Here is a 24,992-nt window from a genome sequence, read left to right on the forward strand (position 1 = left end):
GCGCCCCCCTCTTCATTTCTTTTAAATTTTATTTTTTCAGTGTTCCAAGATTCATTGTTTATGCCACACCCAGTGCTCCATGCAACACGTGCTCTCCATAATACCCACCACCAGGCTCACCCAACTCCCCATCCGCCTCCCCTCTAAAACCCTCAGTTTGTTTCTCAGAGTCCACAGTCTCTCATGGTTCATCTAACCTGCTGATTTCCCCCAACTCACTTCTCCTCTCCTTCTCCCAATCTCCTCCATGTTATTCTTTATGTTCCACAAGTGAAACCATATGATAATTGACTCTCTCTGCTTGGCTTATTTCACTCAGCATAATCTCCTCCAGTCCTGTCCATGTTGATACAAAAGTTGGGTATTCATCCTTTCTGATAGAGGCATAAAATTCCTTTGTATAAATGGACCATATCTTCTTTATCCATCTTGGCCCTTTCCACAGTTTGGCGACTGTGGCCATTGCTGCTATGAACATCGGGGTACAGATGGCCCTTCTTTTCACTACCACTTTATACCAGTTAGAATGACCAAAAATTAACAAGACAGGAAACAACAAGTATTGGAGAGCATGTGGAGAAAGGGGAACCCTCTTACACTGTTGGTGGGAATGCAAGTTGGTGCAGCCACTATGGAGAACAGTGTGGAGATTCCTTAAGAAAGTAAAAATAGAGCTTCTCTATGACCCTGCAATTGCACTACTGGGTATTTACCCCCTTCATTTTTGAAGGATAATTTCACAAGGTACAGAATTCTAGGTAGGTGTTTTTACTCTCAGTACTTAAAATAATTCACTCCACTCTTTATTTGCTCAAATGATTTCTGAAAAGTAGTCAGACATAATTTTTATCTTTGCTTCTCTATAAATAGGTACATTTCCCCCTCTGGCTTCTTTCAAGATTTTTCTCTTATCTTTGGGAAGCCTGGGTGGCTCAGTCGGTTAAGCGTTTGCCTTCAGCTCAGGTCATGATCCAAGTCCTGGGATCGAGTCCCACATTAAGCTTCTCATTCTCCCTCTTTCTGCTGCTCCCCTTGCTTGTGCTTGCTCTGAAAAATAAATAAATAAAATCTTAAAAAAATATTTTTCTCTATCTTTGATATCTTTGATATTCTAATATTTGAATATGATATGTCTAGGTGTAGCTTTTTTGGGCATTTATCCTACTTGGTGTTCTCTCAGATTCCTGGAACTGTGATTTGGCGTCTGTCCTTACTTTGGGGAAATTTTCAGACTTTATCACTTCAAATATTTCTTCTGTTCCTTTTTTCCCCTCTGGCATGCCCATTACATATGTTACACTTTCTGTAGTTGTTCCACAGGTCTTGGCTATTCTGTTCTTATTTTTTCAGTTTTTTTCCTGTTTATGTTTCCATTTTGGAAGTTTCTGTTAACATATCCTCAAGCCCAAAGAGTGTTTTCTCAACCGTGTCCAGTCTACTGATAAAAGTCATTCTTCACGTCTGTTATAGTGCTTTTTTTTTTTAAGATTTTATTTATTTGACAGAGAAAGAGGGAGAGATCACAAGTAGGCAGAGAGGCAGGCAGAGAGAGAGGGGAAGCAGGCTCCCCGCTGAGCAGAGAGCCCAATGTGGGGCTCGATCCCAGGACCCTGAGATCATGACCTGAGCAGAAGGCAGAGGCTTTAACCCACTGAGCCACCCAGGCGTTCCTCCTTTTTGTTTTTAAAGATATTATTTTTGGGTAAACTTTTTTTTTTTTAAGATTTTATTTATTTATTTGACAGAGATCACAAGTAGGCAGAGAGGCAGGCAGAGAGGCAGGCGGGGGTGGGGGGGGAAGCAGGCTCCCTGCTGAGCAGAGAGCCCGATGTGGGGCTCTATCCCAGGACCCCAGGATCATGACCTGAGCCGAAGGCAGAGCTTAACCCACTGAGCCACCCAGGGGCCCCTGTTATAGTGCTTTTGATCTGTAGCACTTTTTCTTGAATCTCAGAATTTCCATCTCTCTGTGTACTATCCATCTCTTCTTGCATGCTGTTTATTTTATTGTAGCCATTAGCATATTAATCATAATTGTCTTAAATTCCCTGTATGATAATTCTCAACATCCCTGCCATATATATGAGTCTGGCTCTGATCCTTATTCTGTCTCTTCAAACTGTGTTTTCTGCCTTATAAGTTTTTGATAACCAGACATGATGTGCAAGGTAAAAGGAACCGCAATGAATAGGCTTTCAGCAGTGAGGTGGGAAGGTGTTAGGATAAGGGAATCTTTCTACAGTCCTATGATTAGGTATCAGTGTCGTAGTGAGACTGTGCTTGTGAACTGTGAACTTCAGGAGTGTTTCTCAGCTTTTTCCCCACTTAAATGGGAAAGGATGGCTCAAGTGGGCTGGAGTTGGGTATTTTCCTGACCCCTGATCAGTAAAGCTCTGGTAAAATAGCCTCTCTTGACGCCAGGTCTTGTTAAAAAGCACAGAATGCTCTGGTTACTTGAAATGGCTCCTTTTCCTCTTCCCGTACCGGAAGCATGAGGGGATTTTTCTCTAATATTTACTCTAAGAACTTCATCAAGCTCCTAGAAATAAAACTCACAAAACTGTGCCCCCTGCCCATGGCTGGGACCCTCTAGATTTTTTTAACTCTCGGACTTATCCACTTTGAGCCTCCAGCAGTTCATCAATTATAGTTTAGGTTTTCGCATCACAGTCTGGGTCCCTAGTGAAGATTCTGTGAAAGATTTCTGCTCTGATAAGTTGTAATTCTCATATTCACCTGTCTCTTCAGTTTTGGGAGTACTGTTTTGCCCTGTGACTTCACATCTCTGATGGAGCTAAGGATAGAACTGAGTTTTCAGTTTGTTTGGCATTTTACTTTGTATTAGGATGGAGTGAGGACTTTTTTTTTTTTTTAAGATCTTTCTTTCTTTCTTTCTTTCTTTCTTTCTTTCTTTCTTTCTTCCTTCCTTCCTTCCTTCCTTCCTTCCTTCCTTTCTTTGGCAGAGAGAGACATAGCAAGAGAGGGAACACAAGCAGGGGGCACGGGAGAGAGAGAAGCAGGCCTCCAACCAAGAAGGAAGTCCAATGTGGGCTCTATCCCAGGACCCCAGGATCATGACCTGAGCTGAAGGCTGACACTTAACAACTGAGCCACCCAGGTGCCCCATGACTTTGAAGATCTTTACATGCTGAACCAGAAACTGAAAGTCTAGTCCTTATCTTTGTGGTAGGTACCATAAAGTTGTTTAAGCTTCAGGGTCAGACATGTAAAGACAAATGCTCTGATTATGATTGCACTGATTAGAATATAGGTAATTCCAAAGTCTCTTAGCCACTCATCTACCATTCTTTTATTAAGGTACATTACTTTATGTATTCTCCTTCAGAATCACAAAACTAAGGGTGCTTGGCTGGCTCAGTTGGCAGAGCATGTGGCTCTTGATCCCAGGGTTGTGAGGTTTTTTTTAAAAAGATTTTGTTTACTTGAGGACGGCGGCGGGGAGCAGAGGGAGAGGGACAAGCAAACTCTGCACCAAGCATGGAGCCTAATGCGGGGCTCGATCCCAGAACCCTGAGATCACAGCCTAATCCCAAACCAAGAGTTGGACACTCAACCAACTGAGCCACCCAGAGGTGCTCCTCGGGGTCATGAGTTTGAGCCCACATGTGGCACAAAGTTTACTTAAATTAAAATTTAAAAAAATTAGAATCACAAAACTGGAGAACTGAAAGTTACCTTAGAGATCATGTCATTCATATCTCCTTTTTAAAAAAAATATTTTATTTATTTATTTGACAGACAGAGATCACAAGTAGGCAGAGAGGCAAGCAGAGAGAGAGGGGGAAGCAGGCTCCCTGCTGAGCAGAGAGCCCGATGCGGGGCTCAATCCCAGGACCCTGGGATCATGACCTGAGCTGAAGGCAGAGGCTCAACCCACTGAGCCACCCAGGCACCCCCATATCTCCATTTTAAATATTGAAAAATCAAGGCTTGATTCTGAATGTAATGAAACCTCCAGACCAGCACTGTTCAATAAAAATTTTTGCAATGATGGAAATTTTCCACATTTGTGTTGTTCAGTGCAGTCGCCATTAGCCATACACTGCTACTGAACAGCTGCAATGTGACTTGCACAACAGAGAAATTTTTTACTTTTACTTAATTTTAAGTTAAACAGACACCTGTGGCTAATGACTGCCATATTGGACAGTGTAGCTCTAGAGCTATTTTACATGGTAGCAAACAGAGGATAGAAGAATAAGTTAAACTACTTGTCCTGCAATGCACCATTTGTGCAGGAACTAGAACTAGAACCCCAAACTCCTTAATCTTGGACTTTTTGGACTATATTGTGCTGCCTTTTCAGAGTCCATAAGATGATGAGTTTAAAGCAGGGTTTCTCATCCTCAGTACTATTGACATTCGGACTGGACTAATTTTTTTTGCCCTGTTCATTGTGGACTGTTTAACAGCATTCCTGGCCTTTACCCAGTAAAGGCCAATAGTATCTTCCAGCTGGAACCACCAAAAATGTCCTCAGACAAAGCCATACATCTTGGGGGCAAAACTGGAGGCAAAATCATCCCCTGCTGAGAACTTCAGATTCCCTGGATTTCCTAAGCACGTAAGATGTCCTTCGCCTGGCTGGCTTAGTCAGGTAAGTGTCTGACTCTTGATTTCTGCTCAGGTCAGAGTCTCAGGGTTGTGAGATGGAGCCCCATGTCAGACTCCATGCTCAGGGGGAGTCTGCTTCTCTCCCTCTCCCTCTGCTCCTCCTCCCACCTGGGTGTTCTCTCTCTCTCTTTCTGTCTCAAATAAACCTTTAAAAATAAATAAATAAAAGATGTCCTTCAGGATCCCCATAAGAGGAAAGGTAGATGCAAATCAACCATGCAAATTAACTCAACAGGGCTTCCTATTGGTGGCTACCACTAGAATGGGGACAAAAATCAAGTACACATAGTAGTTTGTTGAATGTTTACTATGTACATAATACAACGTGCTTTACATATTTTATCTCTAATTCTCAAACTAACATTGCAAAACAAATGGAATTCTCTTCATTTTACAGATTAGATAACTGTGGTTCAAGAAAGTTTAACTGGTACAAGGTCACAGAGCAGGCTAGCAAAAGAGAAATGCAAAATTCATATCTATTAGTTATAACTGAATTTTATACCAATGTTATTTTCTACTGAGGTCTTTTTTTTTTTTTTTTAAGATTTTATTTATTTATTTGCCAGAGAGAGAGAGAGAGAGTGAGCACAGGCAGACAGAGTGGCAGAGGGAGAAGCAGGCTCCCCGCGGAGCAAGGAGCCCGATGTGGGACTCGATCCCAGGACGCCGGGACCATGACCTGAGCCGAAGGCAGCCGCTCAACCAACTGAGCCACCCAGGCGTCCCTCTACTGAGGTCTATGTCTCTCTAACAATCTCTTTAGCACTCAAGACTGTAGAGCCAGATCAGAAACATAAGACAGAGAGAGGAATAGAATAAAGAGAATTCTTAAAGGGTGGGGACATTCAGTGGACAGATGTGCAGGGAGATACCACCAAGTGATTACTACAATTAAGGAAGGAAGTGGTACCCGAACTAGATCTTGAAAGAATGTCAGCAGAAGGAAAAAGAGAGAAGTCTGAAAAGAGAATGCTTAAGTAAAGGATTGACTCCCAAGAATTTCCCAAGGAAATTCTCCTCTGAATTTTGAAGAGATCATGATTTACTTGAGCGTCTTACTAGGGTGGAAGAAGGAAGAAGATGAGGTTGGGAACATAAAGATTGCAACTAGTTCACATTGGGTCCTGAATGCTGGTTCAATGATTTAGATTTCATTCCATGTCAAATGAGAGTTTTAAAGCAAGGCCCTGACAAGATTAAAATTTCATTTGTTGTCCTAGACCTCGGGATATCTTTCCCAAGGCAACATGTAATCCTATACTCTTCCTAACACACAGAATACAGTAATTAAAATTCAGTTGAAACATAAAAGAAAACCACCTCACTTTCATCTATAATGAACATTCTATGGTAGCTGGGAAGTTAATTGAAAGTTAAGACTTCCACAGTGTACTGTAGAGGAAAAAAAATCTTTAATCAAGAAGAAAAAAAAAGAAGACGATAAAAGAAATTACAGGAAAATTTTACTTGTAGATTAACATTTTCTCTTTTTAAATTATTATTTCCTTTTACTTAAATGTGAAGAAAAGAAAAATTTGAGATTAGGAGAGTGTTCTTTTCCTAAGAAAGCAGCTTTTTTTGAAACCCAATTGCTCTATTTCAAATACAAGTTAATCAATATCTGAGATCTCTTGTTATGTATCAAGTATTTTTTCTTTCTTACATCAATACAATAAGAATTAAAAAGAAAATAAGGGGCGCCTGGCTGACTCTTGATCTTGGGGTTGTTTGAGCCCCACTTTGGGCATAGAGATTAATTAAAAATAAAATCTTAGGGTGCCTGGGTTGCTCAGTGGGTTGAGCCTCTGCCTTCTACTCAGGTCATGATCTCAGGGTTCAGGGATCAAGGCTCGCATCAGGCTCTCTGCTCAACGGGGAGCCTGTTTCCCCCTCTCTCTCTGCCTGCCTCTCTGACTACTTGTGATCCCTTTCTCTCTCAAATAAATAAATAAAATCTTTTTTAAAAATAAAATAAAATCTTATAAAAGAAAAGGAAAAAACCTCCGTGTAATCTCTATCCCATGTATGTGGTACAACCGTACATCTCAATTACTTTTTTCCCTTACATTCTTCATAGTAAGTAAAGAACGTGTGATATTTCTGACATTAATCTAGTAGCATTCTTAGGAACTACATCTGGCACTGGTTTTCAGTTTTTTTGGATAATTCTTTTGATTTGTATATTCATTTGATTTATTGGCTTTTATTTTTTGAGTAATAAAGTAGATTAATAATTATCAGCTTATTTGGAATTAAGGTTATAAGATCTATAGTGTCGGAGGTAAAGCACTATATCTATGACTCATATGGCTTTACTTTTCCATATTACAACAAAATTTTAATAGTAATCAAAAAGGATGGGGCGCCTTGGTGGCTCAATCGTTAGGCTCTGCCTTCAGTTCAGGTCATGATCCCAGGGTCCTGGGATAGAGCCCCACGTCAGGCTCCCTATTCAGCCTGCTTCACCCTCTCCTGTTTCCCTGCTTGTGTTCCCTCTCTTGCTGTCTCTCTTCATCAAATAAATAAAATCTTAAAAAAAAAAAAAAAAGGTAACACTTTTTAAAAATCTGAGATTGGGTGTTCCTACTTAAATTGATAGTTTGACACATATTAAAGGCAGTCAACTCAACAATGATTAAAACATGAAATGCTTCACAGGTTTTAAAAGACATTTCTGAAAAAAGTTACATATTTTTACATATTTCACCTTACCTATTTTATTATAATGGATTTAATTAAGGGGAAAGATCTCTGTTTACTGAGCATTACATTCTCATATTTATCTCCAAAAGGATCATTAGCTTTTGTTTATCACATGATTCATCATGGTGAAACACATTAGCAGATCAAGAAGATTATGGTTTCCAGCTGTGAATAGCAGATGGAAAATAGTGCCCTCAAGAAATAAGTACAAATGAAACAAAAGCTTATTTCAGTACAAATCAAGAGGGAGAGTAGAAAATTAAAGAAAAAATTTCTCAATTTAGTTTTTAGGTTTCCAGATGAGAAATCAAGCAGCCTCTATATAGAATATATCCTCATCTGAATAATTTCACAAACAGAAATGGCATACAAAAGTCTACTTTTCCAATTATATCTTCTTACTGTTTACAGTTAACCACTCAGTCTTATTAAAGGTTTTCTGATGTTTTATTAATATTTTATTACAAAAAAAGAGGACTACTTAGGATGGTGTAGGATGGGGAGTTATTATTTAATGGTTATAGAGTTAAAGTTAGAGATGATGAAAAAGTTCTGGAGATGGATAGTGGTGATGGTTGCACAACAGTGTGAATGTACTGAATGGTAATGAACTGTACACTTTAAAATAGTTAAAATGGTAAACTTCGCCTTATGTATAGTTTATCATTAGAGAGAGAGGTGCAGTTGTTCCACTTGACTGGGATATGGACAAAAGGCAAGAATTCTAAAAGCCAGTTAGGACATTTTGTATAATATTTTATGCATTGTGAATTTTATTTCTCAACAGTCAGCTGTAATAACTATTAAAAAACAATAGAGGTTATAGAAGTGATTATAAATTCCAGAGATCTGAGTGACCAGTAACTGACCAGCTGAGTCAGCATATGATTAATAAAAGACAGCAACTTCCTTTCCCTTTTAGCTTCCCGATCCCCCCTTTACAGATTTTGTTTTAAAGTGATGTCTTGATAATTTCCAATCTTGCCAACTTCCTAGGCTGTGCTCCTAGGAATCCTATTATCTTTCTGTCTCTCCAATCCTATTTTTAACTACCTGTTTAAGTTAAGGGGTGGGGGTGGGGAGTGGGAGTAGACTAATGTAACACAGATATAAAATGCAGCGGATTAAATAAGACAGGAATTTAAAGCATTCTCTTGTAACAGTCTTAAGATAGGAAAACTGTCCGGGTAATAGGCAACTTCATTCCAAAAAGACTTAAGGACCATAGTTCTCCCCTTCTCACTGCTCTTCCAACCCCCAGGATGCTGTCCTCATTAACCAGCTTATAGAAAGGAAGAGAAAGTGGAAATGAAAGACAAATTCCTCCTCGATAACATAGAAGTTGCACCATATTCCATGAGCAAGACCTTAGTCAACACCTACATCTAGCTGGAAAGGATACTGGAAAATACTATTTCACACTAGGAATCCATATGCCATACTATGAAATGGATTTGGGGAGAACAACTAGCAGTCTGCCATACTACCCTATTCCCAACGTCAACAGGATGACTGAACATGGTTTGTTTGATTCTCTTACTATCTCCAGAGACTAAAAACTATTAAGTTGCACTTATCACAACATTCTTCTAAAACGCTCCCCTGGTCTTTTTATTCTACAATTCTTATATAACAAACCGCCTTAAAACTTAGTGGCACCCCTCAAAGGCATTATGTTCAGTGAAATAAGAAAGAGAAAGAGAAGCACTGTATGATCTCTCTTATATGTGGAATTTAAAAAAAATTTTTTAAATAAAAACCAAGCTCATAGATACAGAGGATGGACTGATGGTTGCCAGAGACAAGGTTGAGGGGTGGAAGAAATGGATGAATTGTTGTTGTTTTTTGTTTAAATAAATGAAATAAAAATAAATATTTGGAAAGATCATCAGATATCTTGAAATTTGAGTAAAATTTCTCTTCCTTTTAGCCAACTTTGTGTCATTATGTGTAAATATGTGTGATCCAGAGACAACCATGACAACTCAGTGTGCATTTCCCCCCATTTTTCCAAATGTATTCAATGATGCAAGTATATTTTTTAACAAAATACAATTATGCTCTGCATTAAAAAAAACTTAGTAAAACTTGGTGGCATAAAGCAACCATTTGGGGTGCCTGGGTGGCTCAGTGGGTTAAGCATCTGCCTTCGGCTCAGGTCATGGATCTCAGGGTCCTGGGATAGAGCCCCGCATCAGGCTCTCTGCTCAGTGGGGAGCCTGCTTCCCCCTCTGTCTCTGCCTGCCTCTCTGCCTACTTGTGATCTCTGTCAAATAAATAAATAAAATCTTTAAAAAAGAAAAAAAAAAGAAAGGATGCTGTATTTCATCAAATTTTTTTTTCTGCATCTATTGAGAGGATCATATGGTTCTTGTCCTTTCTTTTACTAATGTATTATATCACATTGATTGATATGCAGATGTTCAACTACCCTTGCAGGCCAGGAATAAATCCCACTTGGTTGTGGTGAATACTCCTTTTAATGTACTGTTGGATTTATTGGCTAGTACCTTGGTAAGATTTTTTGCATCCATGTTCATCAGGGATATTGGCCTACAATTCTCCTTTTTGATGGGGTCTTCGTCTGGTTTTGAATGAAGGTTAATGCTGGCCTCCTAGAATGAGTTTGGAAGTTTTCCTTCCATTTCTTCTTCTTCTTCTTCTTTTTTTTTTTTTTTTTTGTAACAGCTTCAGAAAAATGAGTATTAGTTCTTCTTTAAACATTTGGTAGAATTCCTCTGGGATGCATCTGGCCCTGGACTCTTGTTTGTTGGGAGATATTTTTTCTTTTTCTTTTTCTTTCTTTTTTTTTTTTTTAACTAACATATAATGTCTTATTTGCCCCGGGGCACAGGTCTGTGAATCATCAGGCTTACACATTTCAGAGCACTCACTATAGCACGTACTCTCCCCAATATCCATAACCTAGCCACCCTATCCCTACCAACCCCCCCCCCCCCGACCCCTATGTTGGGAGATTTTTTATTACTACGTCAATTTCCTTGCTGGCTATGGGTCTACTCAGGTTTTCTATTTCTTCCTGATTCAGTTTTGGTAGTTCATACTTTTCTAGAATGCATCCATTTCTTCCAGATTGTCTAATTTGTTGGCATATATTTGCTCATAATATGTTCTTATAATTGTATGTATTTCTTTGGTGTTGATTGTTATCTCGTTTCATTCATGATTTTATCTGGGTCCTATCTTTCTCTCTCTCTCTCTTTTGATAAGTCTGGCCAGGGGTTTATTGATCTTATTAATTTCTTTAAAGAACCAGCTCCTAGTTTCGTGGATCTGTTCTACTGTTCTTTTGGCTTCTATTTCATTGATTTCTGCTCTAATCTTTATTAATTCTCTTCTCCTGCTGGGTTCAGGCTTTCTTTGCTCTTCTTTCCCTAGTTCTTTTAGGTGTAAGGTTAGGTTGTGTATTTGAGACGTTTCTTGTTTCTTAAGAAGAAACTAAGTTTTTAAATGGGCAAAATATTTGGATTGGCCATTCACAGGAAGGGAAATACGAATGGTGAACAAATACTGAAAAGGTACTCAAACTCATTTGTACTTAAGGAAATAAAAATTAAAACCACAATTTATTTATTTTTTATTTTTTTAAAGATTTTATTTATTTATTTGACAGACAGAGATCACAAGTAGGCAGAGAGGTAGGCGGAGAGTGGGGGAAGCAGGTGCCTGGATGAGCAGAAAGCCTGATGAGGGGCTTGATCCCAGGACCCTGAGACCATGACCTGAGCTGAAGGCAGAGGCTTAACCCACTGAGCCACCCCAGTGCCCCTCTTTTTAAAAGTTTTTTAAAAATTAAAATTAGATTCCTCTTTCCCAATGAAATTAAGGAAATATTAGGCTTTATACCAATTTTCACCACTATGTTGGTTATCATAAAGTAAAACCACAATTTAAGAAACAATAAATAGGGGCACCTGGGTGGCTCAGTGGGTTAAAGCCTCTGCCTTCGGCTCAGGTCCTGATCCCAGGGTCCTGGGATTGAGCCCCGCATCAGGGCTCTCTGCTCAGCGGGGAGCCTGCTTCCTCCTCTCTCTCTCTGCCTGCCTCTCTGTCTGCTTGTGATCTCTATCTGTCAAATAAATAAATAAATAATCTTTAAAATAAAAAATAAAAAACAATAAATATTTATCAGTTTTGAAAAATTAGGAAATTCGACAACAAAAGATATGAAACTGCAATTATCATACACTGTTAGTGAGAATATACATGGGTACAATCAGTTTGCAAATCAGTTTGGCAGTATCTGGGAAAGCTAAAGATATGTCTATCCAATGATCCAACTACTTTTATGTAGCTGGAGAAAATGTGTGCATATGTACCAGAAGATATGTATGACATGTATCATTTAAACACCAATTTACACAGAAAACAAATTTATGATTACCAGAGGGGAGGAGAGGTAGGGGGATGAGTTAAAAAGACGATAGAGCTTAAGGAGTACACTTGTAGTCATGAACAAAGAGTAATATATGGAAGGGTTGAATCACTATATTGTACATCTAAAACTAACACAATGCTGTATGATAACTAACTGTAATTAAAATAAAAACTTAAAAAAAAACCAATCTTTGCATTTCCCAAATGTAACAGACTAAGGGAGGAAAATCATATAATGATCTCAAAGGATATGGTATGTGACAAAAGTCAACATCTACTCATAAACTCTTGGCAAACAGAAAAGATCTAAAATCTAGAGAGTTTCAAATGTGTATGAATTACAGAATGTAATGCTTACTTTCCAACTTAAATATCCTTTGAGCTATTTGGTTTACAAAATCTAAGACAGTAGTTCAGTGCCAATGTTCCTTAGTCCCTCAGGGTGTCTGGCTGGCTCACTAGGTAGAGCATGCAACTCTTGATTTTGGGGTTTGAATTTGAGCCCCATGTTGGGTGTAGAACTTATATTAAAAAGAAAGAAAGAGGGGTGTCTGGGTGGCTCAGTGGGTTAAAGCCTCTGCCTTCGGCTCAGGTCATGATCCCAGGGTCCTGGGATTGAGCCCCACATTGGGCTCTCTGCTCAGCGGGGAGCCTGCTTCCCCTTCTCTCTCTGCTTGCCTCTCTGCCTACTTCTGATCTCTTTCTGTGTGTGAAATAAATAAAAAATCTTAAAAAAAAAAGAAAGAAAGAAAAAAACTTAAATATCATCCCTCTATTTTTCAAATCTTTATAATATCTTTTTAATTAAATATTTTACTGCAAAATATTTTGAAGATCAAGGTGGGTTGTAAATAGAATTAAAGTGTTAATAGTAGTTTGGAAAAAATATTAGTTCCCCCATTAATATATTAATGCATATCCTACAGTCCCTTATCTTTTAATTTACAGACTCTAGGTTGGTAGGAAGTATATTCTTCCATGTGGTGAATTCTGATAGTTCATGAATTGTTTAATTTAGAGTTAAATCTGATTTTAACACAGACTTTGGAGTAAAAAGGTCTTGAGTTTAGATCTTTGATTCTTGGCTTCCTAGCTATGTATAATCTTGGGCAAGGTACTTAATCTACCTGTTTGTTTTTCTTCCATAAAATTGGGATAATAACACCCAGGCCAGGTGTGAGGATTAACTGATAAGTATAAAGCATCTGGCACTCAATAAATGTTATCTATTATCATATTTTGGAACCAGCTAAAGTAAATATAAGTTAAATTGTTGCCGGGTGAACTTGAGAGACCTCAGGCCCTGGGGCTTCCACCCAACCCATCCCAAAGATGATCCTTGTTCTCATCACCAGAAAGAATTCAAGGACAGACACAGGACAGCAAATGAGCAACACAAGCAGGAAAGTTTATTAAACTGAAAGTACATTCTTGAGATGTGAGAGCAGATGAGCTCAAGAGAAGGGGGGGGAGAGAGAGAGAGAAAGAGAACAAAATCACAAACGAGAGGAGAAATAATAACCAACACCAAGGAAATACAAATAACTATAAGAGAATATGAAAAATTACATGCCAACAAATTGGGACAACCTAGAAGAAATGAATGAATTCCTAAAAACATCTAACTTCCCAATACTAAATTAGGAAGAAGTAGGAAATTTGAACACACCAATTACCAGCAATGAAATTGAATCATTAATCCAAAAAACTCCCCCAAAACAAAAAATTCAGGAGCAGATGGTTTAACAAGCAAATTCAACCAAACATTTAAAGAAGAGTTAATATCCATTCCTCTCAAATTATTGCAAAAAATAGAAGAGGAAAGAAAACTTCCAAACTCATTCTCTGTGTACAGTATCAACCTGATACCAAAACCAGATAAAGACACCACAAAAAAAGAGAACTACAGGGCAGTATCTCCGATGAACATAGATACAAAAATCCTCAACAAAATATTAGCAAACCAAGACCAACAAAACATTAAAATAATCATTTACCATGATCACATGGCATTTATTCCTGGGATGAAACAGTGGTTCAATATTCCCAAATAAACCAGTGAGATACAGCACATCACTAAGAAAAAGGATAAAAACCATCTGATTACTTCAATAAGTGCAGAAAAAGCATTTGACAAAGTACAATATCCATTCATTATAAAAGCCCTCAACAAAGTAGGTTTAGAAGGAATATGCCTCAACATAATAAAGGTTGTATATGAAAAACCCACAGCTAATATCAAACTCAATGGGGAAAAACAGAACTTTCCCTCTATGGTTAGCAACAAGACAAAGAAGCCCATTCTCACCATTTTATTCAACATATGACTGGAAATCCTAGGTACAGCCATCAGACAACAGAAGGAAATAAAAGGCATCCACATCATTAAGGAAGAAGTAAAACATTCACTGTTGCAGATGACGTGATACCATATATAGAAAACTGAAAAGACTCCACTAAAAGAAATACCAGAACTGATAACTTCAGTAAAACTGCAAGATACAAAATCAATGTACAGAAATCTGTCACATTTCTATACACTAATAATGAAGCAGCAGAAAGAGAAATTAAGAGAACAATCCCATTTATAATTGCACTAAAAATAATAAGATACCTAGGAACAAACCTAACCAAAGAGGTGAAAAACATGTACTCTGAACACTATAAAGCACTGATGAAAGAATTGAGGATAACACGAAGAAATGGAAAGACAATCCATGCTCATGGATTGGAAGAAAAAATACTGTTAAAATGTCATTACTACCGAGGGCAATCTACAGATTTAAAGTATTCCTATCAAAATACCAACAGCACATTTCACAGAACTAGAATGAACAATCCTAAAATTTGTATGGAACCACAAACGACCCTGAATAGCCAAAGCAATTTTGAAAAAGAAAACCAAAGCTCAAAGCATCACAATTCCGGATTTCAAGTTATATTACAAAGCTGTAGTGATCAAAACAGCATGGTACTGGAACACGAATAGGCACATAGATTAACAGAACAGAATAGGAAACCCAGAAATAAACCCACAACTAATCTTTGACAAAGTAGTCAAGGATATCCAATGGGGAAAAGACAATCTTTTCAACAAATGGTGTTGGGAAAACTGGACAGCTACATGCAAAAGAAACACAACCACCTTCTTACATCATAGACAAAAATAAACTCAACATGGATCAAAGACCTAAATGTGAGACCTGAAACCATAAAAATCCTAGAAGAGAGAGCAGAGGCAGTAATTTCTCTGACATCAATCATAGCAACATCTTTCTATGTACACCTCCTGAGACAAGGGAAACAAAAGCAAACAAAATAAAACAAAACAAAACTGTTGTGACTATATAAAAATAAAAAGCTTCTTTTTGCACAGCAAAGGAAACAGTCAACAAAATGAAAAGGCAACCTACAGAATGGGAGAGGATATTAGCAAATTACAAATCCAATAAAGGGTTAGTGTTCAAAATATATAAAGAACTTATGTAAATCAATACCTAAAAAACAAAAACCCAATTTAAAATGGGTAGGAGACATGAACAGACATTTCTCCAAAGAAGATATAAAAATGGCCAAAGACACATGAAGAAAGGCTCAACCTAACTCATTTTCAGGAAAATGCAAATCAAAACTACCATGAGGTATCACTTCACACCTGTAAGAAGGGATAAAATCAACAACAAAAGAAACAAAAGGTGTTGGCAAGGATACAGAAAAAGGGAAACCATCTTGCACTATTGGTGGGATCACAAACTGGTGCAGCCACTCTGGAGAACAGTATGGAGATTCCTTAAAAAGTTAAAAATAGAACTATCCTATGATCCAGCAATCACACTACTAGGTATTTACCCAAAGGATACAAAAATGCTGATTCGAAGGGATACATGCACCCTGATATTTATAGCCGCAATGTCTACAATAGCCAAGATATGGAAAGAGCCCAGATGTCTATCAACAGATTAATGGAAAAAGAAGTGTAGTGTGTGTGTGTGTGTATGTGTGTGTAATGAAATATTAATCATCAAAAAGAATGAAATCTTGCCATTTGCAACAACATGGTTGGAGCTAGAGAGTATAACACTAAGCAAAATAAATTAATCAGAGAAAGACAAATACCATATGATTTCACTCTTTGTGAAATTTAAGAAAAAAATCAATCAAAGACGGGAAAAAAGAGAGACAAAACAAGAAACAGACTGTTAACTATAGAGAAGAAAATGGTGGTTACCAGAGGAAACTGAGGTGGGGGGATGGGTGAAATAGGTGAAGAGGATTAAAAGGTACACTCATCATGATAAGCACTGAGTAATGTATGAAATTGTTGAATCACTACATTTTACAACTGAAAATAATATAAACTTGTATGCTAACTATACTGGAATTAAAATAAGATACAGAGTGAGAGTGAGCATGAAACAGAAAGAGCAAGTATGGGAGCTTTGACTCTTGGGTTTGGGTTTTTATCTTTTAGTAGCAGCTGTTAACTAGGGGGTGGCATATTCATTACTCAGGGTAAGGATCTCTTAGAAGCAGGGTTTGGAGCCTTTTCCTCCTTAGTTGGTCAGGGGTTTCCTGCCATGGCCCCTGCCATCTTGGATCTGTCTTGTCGGATCTGGCTTCTTGTGGGGAGCTGCTAGGACAGGCTCTGACCTTCCAGATAGTTGGCCCTGACTTCTCTTTTGGTGGCTTCTAGACCTCCTGCTAGAACCTAACTGCCTGCCTACTCAAACAAAATAAGCAATGGCTTTATGATTCACCATTACTGATAACCTGAGTGCTGTATAACTTGGGGAAGGTTATATTTATTGTTGTAAATATTATTATTACTATAAAGTATTAACCAAATATAATAGTATCTAAAGGTAAGATTAATGTAGGAAGTCAGAGTCTAGAGCAGATTTTTATAATTCATGCAATAGTAGTCAATTTTTATAATGTATTCAGTAGTATATTTAATAGTAAATATATTATGGGGTGCCTGGCTGGCTCAGTCCATAGAGCATGTGACTCTTGATCTCAGGGTCCTAAGTTTAAGTCCTACTGTGGGCATGGAGCCTACTTAAAAAAAAAAAAAGTAAATGTATTACTATATAAATATAGTGAATGCTGATGCCATTATTTCACAAAATAGCATCTTCTCCACTTGCTTTGTATCTGTGAAATTTTAACTACTTGGTTTATCCGTGGTGATCTGAATTATTTTGCTCCTTCTTGTCAGTTTAACATTCTAGTTTTTAAGTATAAATGTTTCTCAGTGTGCCCTATTACAGACAGGAGAAGAGAAAAAAAGTGATACTTTCCCACTAAATTGTTTTTATCAACTAGTGGGCCCTCCTGAAATTCATTACCCATCATTACCATCTTTAAACAAATGAGTCTCTGCTGTTCACCTTATAATACACTACAAGGAATTGCTTTTGTGAAGTCACTTGATCACAAATCAACATCTCTTATGATCTTCCATTTGAGACTGAATCACTTTTTTTTTTTAAGATTTTATTTAGGTTATTTGACAGAGCGAGAGCGGGAAGAGAAGGCTTCCTGCCAAGCAGTCCTGATGTAGGACTGGATCCCAAGACCCCAGGACCATGACCTGAGCCAAAGCCACCCAAATGCCCCTCAATTTCTGTCTTAATGTACAGCATGTGTCTTTGGATAGTCCTCTATAATGCAGGAGTCTCTGAATTTGAGCTGCTCAGGAAGATTTCTATCTCCTTAATATGCCCCTTTGGACTTCTTAATATGAATTTTCTAAATATGTGATCACAATTGGGCACCTGGGTGGCTCAGTGGGTTAAAGCCTCTGCCTTCGGCTCGGGTCATGATCCCATGGTCCTGGGATTGAGCCCTGCATCGGGCTCTCTGCTCAGTGGGGAGCCTGCTTCCTCCTCTCTCTCTGCCTGCCTCTCTGCCTACTTGTGATCTCTGTCTGTTAAGTAAATTTAAAAAAAATATGTGCATCACAAAACTTTCCAGATGATTATAAGCATACTCCCAAAATTTGGTGAACTTTTTTTTTTTTAAGATTTTATTTATGTATTTGACAGACCGAGATCACAAGTAGGCAGAGGCAGGCAGAGAGAGAGGAGGAAGCAGGCTCCCCACTGAGCAGAGAGCCCGATGCGGGGCTTGATCCCAGGACCCTGGGATCATGACCTGAGCTGAAGGCAGAGGCTTAACCCATTGAGCCATCCAGGCGCCCCAATTTGGTGAACATTTTTAGTCATTTCTGTATGATTCAGTAATAAGTAGAGTATTAATTTAAATTGATCAACACAGTGGGAAATTATTTTGTGTTTGGATATCCTACACTTATGCTTAATTTAATTTTCCATTGTCATGACTAGATTTTCACCTGTGTTCTGCTTAATTTTCAATCATCATGTCAGAACAAATTATTTTATAATCTTAGGTACCCACTAAGTCATCTGGTACTGATGTGTGACTCCGATGTTGGCAATTTTTAAATGCCCCTTAAAAAAATGTATTTAATAAATGTGCTTTTTAGGCTTTGGATTCAGATAGACAATTCTGCCCTTTCCAAATAAATGGGGGGAAATTATTTAACCACTTTGAATCTCAGTGTATTCATCTAAAAAATGGGGATAATAATACCTTCCTCATAACATATCAAACCCCAAATTCCTTACAACTCACCCATTCCTTGCAAGGGTAAATCTGAAAAATGAAAATTAATTTTATTGTGTTGGGACAATCAGTTACTTAAAAAAAAAAACAAACCTCTATTTAAACTTTACCTGTACTCCACACTGAAATAAGTTCAATATATGGGGGGGGAGGGGGAGACTTAAAAGCTGTAAGAAATTTTAGATAAATATTTATTTGTTGTCTAAAGGAGAAGAACTAAGCATAGGACTAAGAATTTTAATTACCAAATTAAAGGGCAAACTAGAAAAAGGGAAAAAGAACTATTTATAGACAGAGTTAAGACATTTAATATATAAAACATGTTATGTTTCACACCATAGCCTTGGAGAAAAAATGAGATAGAACTAATATATAGACACAGTAAGAAATCGGAGACAAAAATAGGCACCTACAATAAAAAACAAACTATATATGACATTTCTGTATAATAAAGGATTTAACTCACCTTTGTCTTTGGTTCCTGGGAGTGAACTAAGTTCCCAGAATTTCCCAAGTAAAAGGAATGTCTGTTACTCATGAGCCCTTCGGATCACATCTGAATTTATGCAAATGAGGTTAATCATGGTGGGCCCTAGATAGCTTCGATAGTTCAGAATGGCTGGTCATACCTGAAAGACCAACCATGCGATTATAAGGTTGGGACTTTGAATCATATGATATCAACCCAACCTCCTCACGTCAGAGAAAAGGAGGCAGCTAGAGAATGAGTTCCATCACAGGCCAATTACTTAATCAATTATATCTATGTAATGAAACTCCAATAAAAGTACCAGTTATGGGGGCGCCTGGGTGGCTCAGTGGGTTAAAGCCTCTGCCTTCAGCTCAGGTCAAGATCCCAGGGTTCTGGGATCGAGCCCTGCATTGGGCTCTCTGCTCTGCGGAGCGCCTGCTTCCTCCTCTCTCTCTGCCTGCATCCCTGCCTACTTGTGATCTCTGTCTGTCAAATAAATAAATAAACAAATAAAGAAATATCTTAAAAAAAAAAAACCAGTTATGAATGAAGCTCAGTGGTCCTTCCTGGTTGGTGAGCACACTGATATCATGGGAGGGTGGAGTGACCTGATTCCATGAGGAAAAGGTATGGGAACCTCTGCATTCAGGACTCTCCCAGACCTCACCTTAAATGTCTCTTAATTAGGCTGTTTCTGTCTTGTATCCTTCTAATAAACTGTAATTGTTAAATATAGTTCTGAGTCATTCCAGCAAATTATCAATCGTCAGAGGTCATGGGATTGTCCCAGATTTGCTGGCAGTTGGACATACAGGTGGCCTGGGGACCCTATTTTTGACTGGTGTCTGAAGTACGGGCAGTCTTGTTGGAAACCATGCCTTTCAATTTGTGTGGTCTGTGTTAACTTCAGGTGGCTGAAGCCAGAACTGAATTGCAGTATACCAGCTGGTGTCAGAAAAAACACTCATTACATATGATATATTAAGAGATGCACGAAAGAATGGTTGCCAAAATATTAATGGTGGTTATCTCTGGACTGATTTCAGGTGATTTTTATTATTTTAAAAACATCTTTCGTATCTTAATCAAATTTTTTATTACAATCATGTGTCGTGTATATAATGTGGGAAAGGATGCTTCTTACATTGTAGGGAGAAAAAGGAAGCTCTTGAAGACATACTAGTAGGTAAGGAAACTAAGATTCCGAATAGTAGGTATTATATGATCCATTTACTTTTACATATATGTTCATGTATACTTATATATACACATCTAAAGAATATGGAGATCTATACACATCACTAGAGTAAGAATAAGAATACTGTACTCTAAAATGCTGTGGATAATGGTTATCTATAAGGAAATGTGTCAGCGAGGAAGTAATTTCCTATGCATATTTCCATATTTTAATCTTTTACAACCAGAGATCTGCTCAAGTAATAAGAGAAAAACAATGTTCCCATAAACATGTTTTTAAAAATAAACAAAGGACTGCAGAGAGAAAGATAGAATTTATGAACATTACATAACACAGGATTCACATTGGGCTGTCCTTCCACTGATTTACACTCTATCCTAAGAGTTAACTTTCCCCATCTCTTTTCTACTGCTTTTCCCTAAAATGTTTTTCATTGATCTTAAAAAATCAAATGACTCAAACATCTCAAAAAAATATTTAAAAATGAAAAAGAAATAAACAAAAAATGGTTTTTTCACATTTAAAAAGAATAAAGGCCAATAGAAATTTATTTTTTAGCTGAACTGCAATATAAAAATGGATTAGTGAATCACTTCTCGGCCTTTTGGCTAAAACCAAGTGTAAAAATGGGCTATTGAAAAGACTGTATTTCACATAAAAATATATATAAAAACACCTAATAAAAATGTTAATTTGAACAAAAGGTTTTTCAAATTAGAAAGTCTTTAAATTATATTTAATTCTCATGAAGTGATTTTTTTTTCAAGATTTTATTCCATTTATTTGACAGACAGAGATCACAAGTAGGCAGGGAGGCAGGCAGAGAGAGAGGAGGAAGCAGGCTCCCCACCAAGCAGAGAGCCCGATGCGGGGCTCAATCCCAGGACCCTGGGATCATGACCGGAGCCAAAGGCAGAGGCTTTAACCCACTGAGCCACCCAGGTGTCCCGAGGATGTGATTTAATGCACAATCAAAAACTACTTTGAATAGACAAACAGTATAACATTAATGGAAAAAAATTTGATAATATTAACAAGAGTAAAAATGCTTATGCTGTTTGAACAGTTATTTTATGTGTAGGAATCCAAACCAAAAACGTAGTCAGAGATGCAAAAAATGACTTTTATGCAAAAAATATTTGGCATTAAAAATATTGAAAATATCTAAATGTTCAACAATCTGGGGATGGATAAAATGGATGTGAAAAACATGCTATGCAATATTATGCATCAATTAAAAACAATTTTGAAGAAACCTTCAATATAATATAGTGTTCATTTTTGAAAAAGCAGGATTTATAACTGTATATGATCCAAATTATGTTTAAAGAAGACAAATTACTGAAGTCCTCTCTCATCCATGGGAGAAATGTTCCAAGACTCTCAATAGATGCCTGAAACCATGGATAATACTACACCCAAACAAACTATGTTTTTCCTATATGTACCTATGATAAATTTTAATTTATAGATTAGGCACAATAAGAGAGTAACAACAACTAGTAATAAATTAGAACGACTGCAACAACAACATCGTTTGCACTCTGAAAATTACCTTGATCAAACAAATAGGAACTGAACCTGTAAAACTTATATATCAGGAAATTCAATGATACAAAAAGGGGGTTAAAAAAAAGATTTCCTACTATAAAATCCTCATTAGATCCACTTAGTGAACAAACTGTTCCGTTTAATAGCTTTTTATTACTGTTCTGCATCCAGTCCCTGTTGACAAATACTCCTGTCATGAGAAATACTATGACCATATTTGTAAGGCCCATGTGGATAGTTGCCACAAGTCCTGGGCACCACATAGTCAAGCTATTTCAGAGAATCATTGAATTCTATCATTCAGCCTCAGTCTTCAGGTTGCAGAGGAAGAAATCATGGGCCAGGGAAATGAAATGATTCCCCTAAGATAATTCAGCTAATTTAAGTGGCAGAGCTAGTCTTCTGTTTCTACTACTTCACAACAACTTTAGATATCTCACAAACTACTTAACAGCACCCATTGCTGAATTTCACACTGCAGTCATTTCCTGTGAAAACACTTCTAGCCAAAGGATGTAGACAAAAAATGAAGAATTAATTGGACAAAAAATTGCAGGGCATGTTTAGGAGAAATTATGCAGCTAAAGGTTGCAATTAAATGAAATTCATGATCATTTAAAACCCTCTCTTCCTCCTTTATATTTTTTAAAGTGGAAATGGGTAAAGCTCTAGCTTCTGTACTTGCTACTACAGAGTTAAAGTCTATGGAACTGTAAACTCTAGTGTAATTAAAAATTAAAATGATCTCAGTGTTTCCATGGAAATAAAAAGACTCCATGAATAAATAATCACTATTATGCAACTGATACAGAAGTCTGTTATTTTGAAAGCCACAAATTGTATTTTTATAGCTACTACAAGCTAGTTATTTTTTTTCCTATACATTTGGTTAAACTCTTCTAGAAGAATATCAAAGCATTACAATGTATTTTCACATGTTAATCCAGCCTGAACTGAGAAGTGTCTTCTTAAGATAGTTAATATATTTATATAATTCTAATCATCTTTTTTAAAGGCAGAATTTATTACTGCCACCTAAACATATTTTAGGCAAAAGCAAAATAAGTTAAAAAGTTTAATGTTTATTAAATTAAAAATTGAATAATGTATAAAAAAGATAAAAATTGAGAGTTTAAGGTAGTTTTAAAAAGGCTAGAAAACAGGGGCACCTGGATGGCTAAGTTGGTTGAGTGTCTGCCTCATGCTCTGGTCATGGTCATGATCTTGGGGTCAGTGGGGAACCTGTTTCTCCCTCTCCCTCTGCCCCTCCCCCCTTGTGCAACTGTTCTCTGTCTCTTAAATAAATAAAATCCTTTAAAAAAAAAAAGACTACAGTGAATCTTGGAACACTGAAAAAATAAAATAAAATTAAGATGTTAAAAAATAAATAAATAAAAATAAAATTAAATAAAGACTACAAAGCAGAAAGACAGACTTTTCTGAAATATTTTTACAATCAAGTCTAAAAATCTGACATGCCTCACTTGTAGGGGAGTGTTATATATAAACATGGTTTATTAAGGACCATTCAGACTGGACTTACCACCTTATGTTGTAATGTCTCTTGGACATCTCTGTTAAAATACACTGTATACACTGAATACGTATTTGTTAACTAAGGGATAGAACAGATTGCTTTAATTACAAACCAACCTAATCTGAGATGCTTTCTGCCCCAATTTTTCCTCACAGGTTCCAAAGTGGACTCAACTTACCAGTTTTAAGTATTCTTGGTGTTCCTTTTAATATCTTACATGTATTTCCTGCTCTAGCTAACCTGAACGCTGGAAGGCCTCAGAGCTAGATCCTGGGCAATCCTCTTCTTCATCTGCATTTATTTCCTCAGGTGGTGTCTCTGTTCTCTAGTTTCTCATTACCATCTGTATGTTGATAAATCACAACAATGTTTATCTCCAATCCTGACCTCTAGACTTATAACTCTAAGTGCCTACTTAATATTTCAATTTGGAAGTCAAAACCAGACAGGTTCAAAAAAGAGCTCTTGCTTTTCTCATCTGAATCTATTCCTCCCCTCAGTTTTCCTCAACTCAGTAAAATTCACTACCATTCACCCAGTTGCTCAAGGGTAAAACCCTGGCTGGAGTCATTCTTCATTCCTTCCCTTCCTTCGCACACATCCCCACATGTCCTCCCCATCCGCCAACCAGTCAGCAAGTCCTGATGATTTTACCTCTTACACCCCAAATTTGTCCATTTCTCTTTGCTTCCTGTATCACTATCACTCTAGATCTAAATCACCTAAGGTCTCACCTGTGCTATTCCAATAATCGAATTGCTGGCCCCATTTCCATTCATGTCCCTTCATAACACATTCTTCTACAACATATAAAAACCCAGGTAAGGGACGCCTGTGTGGCTCAGTGGGCTAAGCCTCTGCCTTCAGCTCGGGTCACGGTCTCAGGGTACTGGGATCGAGTCCCGCATCCGGCTCTCTGCTCAGCAGGGAGCCTGCTTCCCCCTTCTCTCTCTGCCAGCTGCTCTGCCTACTTGTGATCTCTGTGTCAAATAAATAAAAATCTAAAAAAAAAAGAATCCAGGTAAATCACTCCTCCATTAAAAACCCTCTAATGGGTTTTGTTTTACTCAGAATGATATTGATACTACAATTACCATGGACTCCAAGGCCTTCTGTACTTTTCTGACCTCATCCCATACCACCTTCTCTATTGCTTCTAAGCTAAAACCACACTGGCCTTTCTGTCCTTTAATACCCCTTTTCCACCTCAAGTCCTTTGCATTTACTATTCCACCTATCTGTGAAGCTCTTCCCTCTAATTTTGAATGATGGCTCCTTCTCATCTGTTGAATGCTACCTGCCTAAAAAATACCACTACAATAACCTGTTGATAAAGAAAAACTAAGTATTTTGCTTATTGCAGTAAGGAGAATACTACCTTGACAGATCTGAGCAGTGTCTCTGAGGAAGAAGGGCAAACGTAAGATATTTATGAGGCTTGGGGGCGTGGGGAGTCTAACTTCAGTTCTTCAGTGCAAGGGCCTCATTAGTATTGAGTCAAGTCTGCAAGGCTGATGGGGAAACCTCAAGTCAGAGAGTCCTCCTTCTCACAGAAATGGGACCATCTTGGTACTTTTGCCATCTCAGCCACTGTCTGGGAGCAGCCTGCGGGAAGTACATCTTCTGCACAAGCACCATGGGAGATCCAGAGCACAGTGGCAGGGACCATTTGTCAATTACTCTATCTGCAACGGCTCATTTTCACAGCTGTCATGGCCTACCTCTTGTGCTGAACAGATTTCTTTCTTCCCACAGGTCAGAGGACCAGTGTTTTGTGGATCTTCTGGGTCCTTCTTCCCGAGGGGAAACTCAGAAGGAACCTCTGACACTATAGTTGATCTCTGGAG

The 24,992-nt window shown here is 37.7% G+C and overlaps 1 protein-coding gene across 1 annotated transcript in view; it reads right to left on the minus strand.

The window, feature by feature from the left end:
• Positions 1 to 779: 779 nt before the first annotated feature.
• The window catches only part of CARF (calcium responsive transcription factor), a 105,152-nt gene continuing 80,939 nt past the window's right edge, over positions 780 to 24,992 (minus strand). The window contains exons 20-21 of the mRNA XM_080798671.1: positions 18,854 to 19,016; positions 780 to 1,047 (exon numbers count right to left, since the gene is read on the minus strand). The gene's annotated coding sequence lies outside the window, so the exon portion shown is untranslated. The remainder of the gene's footprint in view (positions 1,048 to 18,853; positions 19,017 to 24,992) is intronic.

This window comes from Martes martes (genome assembly GCF_963455335.1).
Source record: "Martes martes genome assembly, chromosome: 3".
NCBI lineage: Eukaryota > Metazoa > Chordata > Mammalia > Carnivora > Mustelidae > Martes > Martes martes.